Here is an 8,005-nt window from a genome sequence, read left to right as displayed (position 1 = left end):
AGTTTTTACTTAGTCACAAACATCCATGGTATCCTCTCTCTGGAGCACAGGCCCAAGGCGCATTGACATGAGCCGCAGGAATATCTCGCTGTACCGGGCAGCCTCCCTGGAAGATTCCTTCGCCCCTGTCCTTCTTTGTCTAGGACTGAGGAATCATTTTTTAAATTCCCATGGGGTTGTTCTCCTTACTCACTGAGAAGGTATATTATTAGAGTCACAGAAACTGATTTTCTGCAGTTCGTATGGAGTCAAGTATACTCAAAACGACATTTGATGCCCTGTGAAATGGGACTTGAAGCTTTCAGATTCCTCATTTTGCATTTGCAACAATGTTTTGAGCAGAGACACAATAGAACCAGTCATCCTGTGCCATTAAATATTAGTGGGTAGCTCCAAAAGCTGGTTAACCGACTGTGAGATTCTGCTGGGGGGAGGGACTGGACTTGCCTGCTTCCCAAAAGAAAATCACAGAATCTGACAGTTGGGAAAAATAAACTGTGTGAGGCAAATAGAAATTATTGTGTTTTTCTCTACTAAAGACATTAGTGAATTTGATAGTACTGGTTTAAAAAAAATCTTCTTTATTCCATTCAGTAACTAACAACCAGAAAGCTCAGAGCTTTTGCTGAAAACTTTAGTGACACTTTGACCTTCAACTTCTCCTACTGAGATGGACAATTTTTGTTTATAAAATGGACTTTCTTGTGATGAAAATGCATGGAAAATGTGAGGAAAAAGTTTTTTCTTCCTCACCTGAGGAATACCAGCACGATACTTGAGGCTTTTGTCTTATTTGTGAAACATCACTTCACTCCAACTGATTATATCTGTGAGGTTAAAAATTCTGGTCAAGTATTTTTCATGTATGAAAAGAATAACATCCTTTTCTTTTTGAAGTAATCCTTTTCCATAGGAACTATAATTTAAAAAGATATGGATACAGAATTTATGTTTATCATTCTTGCTTTTTCCTTGATTTTAAAAAACTCCTGTACATTACTAAACATCTACAATATGTTTATCTTTAGTAATTAAAGGACTGAAATGCTGATATCATGGTAGAAGTAATTGCTGTGCTTATGGGAAGCATTGATATCTGTAAAGTTTAAAGAGAAACACAACTCAGGATTTTATATAGAAAAAACATACTTCTTGACATTTAGAGATTTTAAGATAACTTGTAACAGATTAGACTTTAGGTATTAGGTATGAAAACTACAAAAAGTCTCTGCTTAGAGTTGAACTTTTAAGACTAAAGCATAAAATATATAAAAATAAATGGCTCTGAGTTATAACAAATGTCTGACTCTAGACTCTCCTTTTACTGGACGAATAATTTCACTTTGGTATTTTAAATAAAATTAAAATCATGTTAAATTATTTACCTGAAACATACTCGATCATGGTCTATGTATGTATTTCCCACTTTTTTCTCTTTTTTGTTCTTGTTCTATTATAGTTGTCCCAATTTTTCCCACTTTGCCCTCCTCCATCCATCCCACTCCTGTTCCCACAGTCAGTTCCCACACCATTGTCCATGTCCCATGGGTTATTCATACATGTTCTTTGACCAGTCCCTTCCCCTTCTTCCCACCATTATCCCCCTCTCCCCTCCCCTTGGTCATTGTCCGTTTGTTCTATGTTTCCATTCCTATGGTTCTATTTTGTTCATTAGTTTATTTGTTTATTCAAGACTCCTTGTAAGTGGGATGGCACAGTATTTGTCTTTCACCAACTGGCTTATTTCACTTAGCATAATATTCTCCAGTTTCATCCATGCTGTCACAAAAGGTAGGAGCCCCTTCTTTCTTTCTGCTGTGTAGTATTCCATTGTGTAAATGTACCACAGTGTTTTGATCCACTCATTTACTGATACACCAGAATAAACTCAAAATTGATAAAAGACAAATATAAGTCATGATACCATAAAAGTCCTAGAGGAAAACATGGTCAAGAAAGTTTCAGATATCCCACTTAGCAATATATTTGCCAATATATACCCTAGGGCAAAGGAAGTAAATGAAAAAATAAACAAATGGGACTATATCAAACTAAAAGGTTTCTGCATGGCTAAAGAAACCAAAATGAAAAGGGAACAGACTGTATGGGAGAACATATTTGCCAATGATACATCGGACAAGGGTTTGGTCTCCAAAATATATAAAGAACTCTACCAAATCTACAAACAAGGGCTGGTGAGGTTGTAGAGAAAACAGAACCCTAGTGCACTGTTGGTGGGAATGCAGACTGGTGTAACCACTGTGGAACACAGTATGGTATTTCCTTGAAAAACTAAAAATGGAACTGCCTTCTGACCTAGCAATTCCACTGCTGGGAGTATACCCTAAGAATCCTAATATATCAATTCAGAAGAGCCTATGCAACCCAATTTTTATAGCAGCATAATTTACAACAGCCAAGGGCTGGAAACAGCCTAAGTGCCCCACTTTTCTTCTCTTTTTTTGAAAAATAGCCTTTGTTAACCATCAGCCCCCATCCATCTATCACCCTATTTCTATAATGAATCAGGGCTCTTGACAGAATTTTTCATATGTTGTCTCTTCTTCCTGCCTTTGTAACCACTCCCCAAGTCATGCAAGGCTGATACCTACTCCCTCCACACTGTCAAAACTGCTCTGACGAATTTCCAAAGGGGCCCTTCCAGTCCTCACTTTTTTTTTTGATCTTCTGCAGCATTTGACTCAGTTAATCCTCATTGAATTCTTTTTTATTTGCATTCTACTAAAAATGCCCTCTGGCTTTGTGTCTATTATTCAGTCTTTAACATCAACAAAAAGGACTGTCTGATTTTGTTTCCATGATATTATACCCTCAAGTTCACTTTGCATCCAGCACCATCCTTGCTCACCATGGTCCAACAAACCTTGTGTCCTTCTTTTCTGGAGTTCACCAAGTTCTGTCTCAGCTTAGGTTATTCATAGATATATACTTTGCCTAAAATAGTCTTCACTATGCTGTTCAGTTAGCTAATTTTTTATGATCATTGAAGATCAAATTAAGGGACCGGAAAGGAGTATTTTTCCTGAATCCTAATCAAAAGTAGCTTTCATCTACTCATAAATTTTCTTGGTAACATGGGAAAATAGAGTTGTATTCATCTATCCCTGTATACCCGGTACCTATTCTATGCCCTCAGTAAATGCTTATTTGTAGGGTCTCAGTAAACATTTATTTGTATGAATTAACTATAGATGGTCTCTGTTTTCAAGGAACTTTTAATAATGGGACATAGACAATAACATATTGAATTAAAATTCAGTATACTAAAGTTATTATTCTATTATCTCTACATTTCTATTAAGAAATAAGCCTTTTCCCCAGCTGCCGCTAAGGTGCTTGGACCTTCTGAGGAAGCTAAGTCCGCGTTGGCGTGAGGCCCTCACTTCATCCCGCAATGAGCACCACTCCCGGCAGCGCTGGCCCCACTTTTACCTACTCCATGGCCTGCGTCTGGGAGCTCGCCTGCATCTACTCAGCCCTTATTCTGCAAAACAATGAGGTGACGGTGACAGAAGATAAGATCAGTGCCTTTATTAAAGCAGCTGGTGTAAACCTTTCTGTTGAACCTTTCTGGCCGGGCTTGTTTGCAAAGGCTCTGGCCAATGCCAACATTGGGAGCCTCATCTGCAATGTAGGGGCTGGTGGACCTGCCAGCAGCAGCTAATTCGGCACCAGCAGGAGGTCCAGCCCCCTCCACTGCTGCTGCCCCATCCTTGGGTGGAAAAGAAAGTGGAAGCAAAGAAAGAAGGATCTGAGGAGTCTGATGATGGTGTGGGCTTTGGACTTCTTGACTAAACCTCTTATAACAGTCAATAAAAATCTGAACTTAAAAAAAAAGAAATTCATAGGATGCTTAAAGTGAAAAAGTGGAATCTAAATGATGAATATAAATCAGCCAGGCAAGAGGGGCATATAGAAAAATTATTTTACATAAACTCAAAGGAATGTACAAGGGCCAACAGGACAATATGAACAACAAGATCACGTCTGGAACGTGAGTGCCCTGTGTGTGATAAAGCCTGTCTCTGATGACTCTGCCTGCCTTTCACATTTTTTCATTGTGTGGTAGGTACCATCAACAAGTCTTGTTCCTGTGGAGCAAAACTCAAAACAGAGTAAGAAACAACTGAATATGTTTATATCTGCCACCTTATGTCAGTGACTAAGAGAAAAATATTATAGATTGTTTTGTAGACTGCTTAAACACCATTTACCTACAGTCATCAAATTATAAGCAATTATGCTTCAAAGCTCATTTGGAAGTCAGTTTGGATATACCAACATATATTGCCAATGATCATATTTTGACTTTACCTAAGTACTTTTTAAATCATGTAATAAATTATTCTGAATATCATATTCAATACAAATGTATTAGACACAGAGTTTAGTGTATTACATTAGTTATCTTATTTATTTCCACTACAACACAGAGTGGTAGATGATAACATCATCTCTATTTTAAGAAACATAAGAAAGAACTTGATTAACGAGATTAAAATCACAGTGTGCAAGAGTCAAAGCCAAAATTCGGACTCAGGATTGCCTCACCTAAGTCTTGTACTCTCAACCACTATCTCATACTGCCTCCCATGACCCCTGTGTATAGAAATAGCCTGAGACTCAATAACTGACAACAAAATAATAAATAAATAAAACTACTACTGCACTACCAGCAACAGTGTGATGTCCAGTAATTTTTGTCGTGAATTCTGAATGGCTAGAGAGAAAGATAAAGTTAGATTCCTTGTATATCCAGAAAACTTTTAACTCCTTCTATCTCCTTAAGAGAAATTCTTCTTTAAACAAGTTGTTCTGGGCACAGGATCCTGGGACCAGTAGCATTACCGCCACCTGGGACTTGTTATAAATGCATTCTCAGGTCTCATCCCAGGCATAGGAATCAGAAAATCTGGAGTGTCTCAACAAGCCCTCCAGGGAATTCTTGAGAATCACATCCGGATAATCATATCTCAGGTCCACTAAATGGATACACATAGGCCCATGGCTTCCACAAGGGGGGAGAGTGAGAGGTTAGCAGGAAGAATGGCCACGAGAGCCTCCTTTCGTGTTGATGGAGTACTAGAAAACCAAGTACTTGTCTGTGCAGGGGACATTATTCAGTTCTCTAACTGTGATTCGCAATTTCGAGTTTCCACTGCTCTCTCTGGCAACTCACACTCTCTGCCTACACCATGACTTCGCTTACAAACATGTAACTGTTTGAGCAGGGAGGCTGGGAAGGGCGGAGGCGGCAGTAGCAGAGGGATGAAGTGTGGCTGCGGAGTGGAACCTCCAGGAAATTATAAAGAGATGGTGGGGCCCTGGCTGGCATAGCTCAGTGGATTGAGCAGGGGCTGCAAACCAAAGCATCACAGGTTCGATTCCCAATCAGGGCATGTGCCTGGGTTGCAGGCCACGGCCCCCAGCAACTGCACATTGATGTGTCTCTCTCTCTCTTTCTTTCTCCCTCCCTTCCCTCTGTAAAAATAAATAAATAAATAAATAAAAATCTAAGAAAAAAATAGTTTTAAAAATTTTTTTAAAAAGATGGTGGGAAGATGGGAAAAATCAAGAAGGGGAACACAAAACAACAAAGATGTTTGCAATGTGAGAAAAACCCACAAATTAGCATCAAAATTCCTGAGTTCCAATCTCAAGTCAACTATTTGTTATATGCGTTAATGACAGCATGTAATATAATTAAATGTCCCTGTTTATAAACTGTAAACATACTTGTCCTCTCTAATTTAAAATATTATTGCAAAAATTCAATGAGGTCATGGCTACACCATCTCTTTGAAAACTATATGAAGTTCTATATCAATTATATTAACTTGACATAAATTATTATAAATATTTTACATTTATTATTAGCAAAGAAAATTGCTTCCAAATAACTCTAACACTTTCACAATATGGGTTTAGGTAAAGCTTCTTTACCGCTAATGAGTTTAATTGAATTTTTCTGCCTTAAGTGACAGAAGCTGAACTCAAACCAGCCGATACATGGGGATATTATTGATTCATATCACTGAGAGGTTCAGCAGGGATGCTTGCTTCAGGCACTGAGACGGGCTCCGGCAACGCGGCCGCGGCTCTCTCCCCAGTGCTAGCCCAGGTTGTTTCTGCTTCTCTTTTATGTCAATCAGCTCCACGCATCTTTGCTTCAGGTAGGCTTTTCTCACAACCAAGAAAAGTAACACCCAGAAACCCCCAAATTCTATCCTCTCACCTAGTGATCCAAATAAGGATATATAGGGTCTGTCCAGAAAGTATCCAGCCATGTAATATTAAAAGTAGAGACATTTATTGAAGAAGATACGAGGTACAAGAAACATTGTACACAGGACAATGACTCCTCAGCCCCCTTCAAAGTAGGCCCCTTGGGACCTCACACAGTTCTCCCAATCCCCATCAGCTACCCCATCATATTTTCCTGAATTTCACTGATGGTCTGAAATCTCTTCCCTTTCAAAGGTAATTTTAGTTTGGGAAAGGCCAGAAGTTACAGGGTGCCAAAACTGGGCTGACGGGGAGCTGAGTCACCTGGGTGATTTGATGTTTTGTAAAAAAAAAAACTCTGCACGAGACTGTGATGCACGAGTGGGTACATTGTCGTGATGAAGCTGCCAATCACCAGTTGCCCATAGCTGTCAGGTTCTGAATCAGCCAATGGTTTCTGTGGAGGAATGTTCAAGCTTAACACAAAATTCATTGCAGATTCATTATTTTACTTGCTCACTCATTTTGATTGTGATGGCTACAGCATGCACATACTCACTCAATGGCATCTACCACCCCCACTGAGTAGTACAATAAAGTTGTCATTGTTCAGGCATGCACAATCCAGTCTACTCTCCTTAGCTGCATCGATGTCCCACAGACCATTCTTGCTATATTAACAATGGCTAGACGTTTTCCAGACAGACCTTCTATGGCACTTGTCATGATTTCCCATGGAAAAATTCAGAGGAAGATTTTAATTGGCCTAGCTAGGTGCTTCTGCCCATCTCCAGGGGTGTCCAACCTGCAGTTTGCAGACCACATGTGGCCCAGAATAGCTATGAATTCGGCTCAACCTAAAATTATAAGTTTACTTAAAACAATATGAGATTTTTTTGTGATTACGTGTTGCAATGTATTGAATGCTTGTCCCATGACAACTCTTAGTCCAGTGTGGCCCAGAGAGGCCAAAAGGTTGGGCATCCAAACCATCACTCCTTTACAGAGATGCAGAGCCATGGTGGATGAGCCTGGGTCTCTCCCCAGTCTTGTTACAGGGAAGAGCCAGACATGGAGACTAGAATCCCCACAGGCTCACAAGATGGAAATGTCCCAAAGATCCAGGTAGAGAGGGATGAAGAATTGTCTCCACATTGACTACACTTTAGCTGCAATTGCTGAAAATAACCAAATCAATACCAAAATATAAAACTAATACTATTGAAGTTAGAAAAATGAAATGGCATATTGTGATCAGGTAGAGCAAATTTTGGTTGACGTTGGCAGTCAGATAGGTGTAAGGCACTCCAAATCAAGTAGTACAAGATGACAGGCAATCAAGAAGTCTTGAGAGATACAAGAAGGTAGATGGTGTTGCCTATAATGAACTGCTGTCTTCAATTTATGCAACAAGTAATGTGCTGATGCTTTTCCCAAAATATCTTTGTTAATTTACGGCTATATACTGTAGCTGTTCATAATTCCATCTAGTATTCTCTACCCTACAGTCCTACCTCTCCAGAGCAATTAGTACACTATTCCCCAAATTCCTATCCTGTGTTGAGAGGACAAAAAAGTAAAGAAGAAAAATAAAGGTCTAAACAGGTAATGATCCTAACTCTTATATTCTCACTGTGTTTTTTATTTCCTAAGCACCTCCTAAAATGTTATTTAATGTATATCTATAAGATATCTTTAAAATAACATTAAACTCTTAGATCAACTTTTGTGGTACTTGCTTGGATTACATAAGAAAAAT

General features: G+C 39.0%; 1 pseudogene; it reads left to right on the top strand.

The window, feature by feature from the left end:
• Positions 1–3,460: 3,460 nt before the first annotated feature.
• LOC114491004 lies at positions 3,461–3,816 on the top strand (annotated as a pseudogene).
• Positions 3,817–8,005: the final 4,189 nt, after the last annotated feature.

Source organism: Phyllostomus discolor, chromosome 2, assembly GCF_004126475.2.
Source record: "Phyllostomus discolor isolate MPI-MPIP mPhyDis1 chromosome 2, mPhyDis1.pri.v3, whole genome shotgun sequence".
NCBI lineage: Eukaryota > Metazoa > Chordata > Mammalia > Chiroptera > Phyllostomidae > Phyllostomus > Phyllostomus discolor.
Note: the sequence above shows the minus strand (reverse complement) of the source record. Positions and strands in the feature narration are given on the sequence as shown.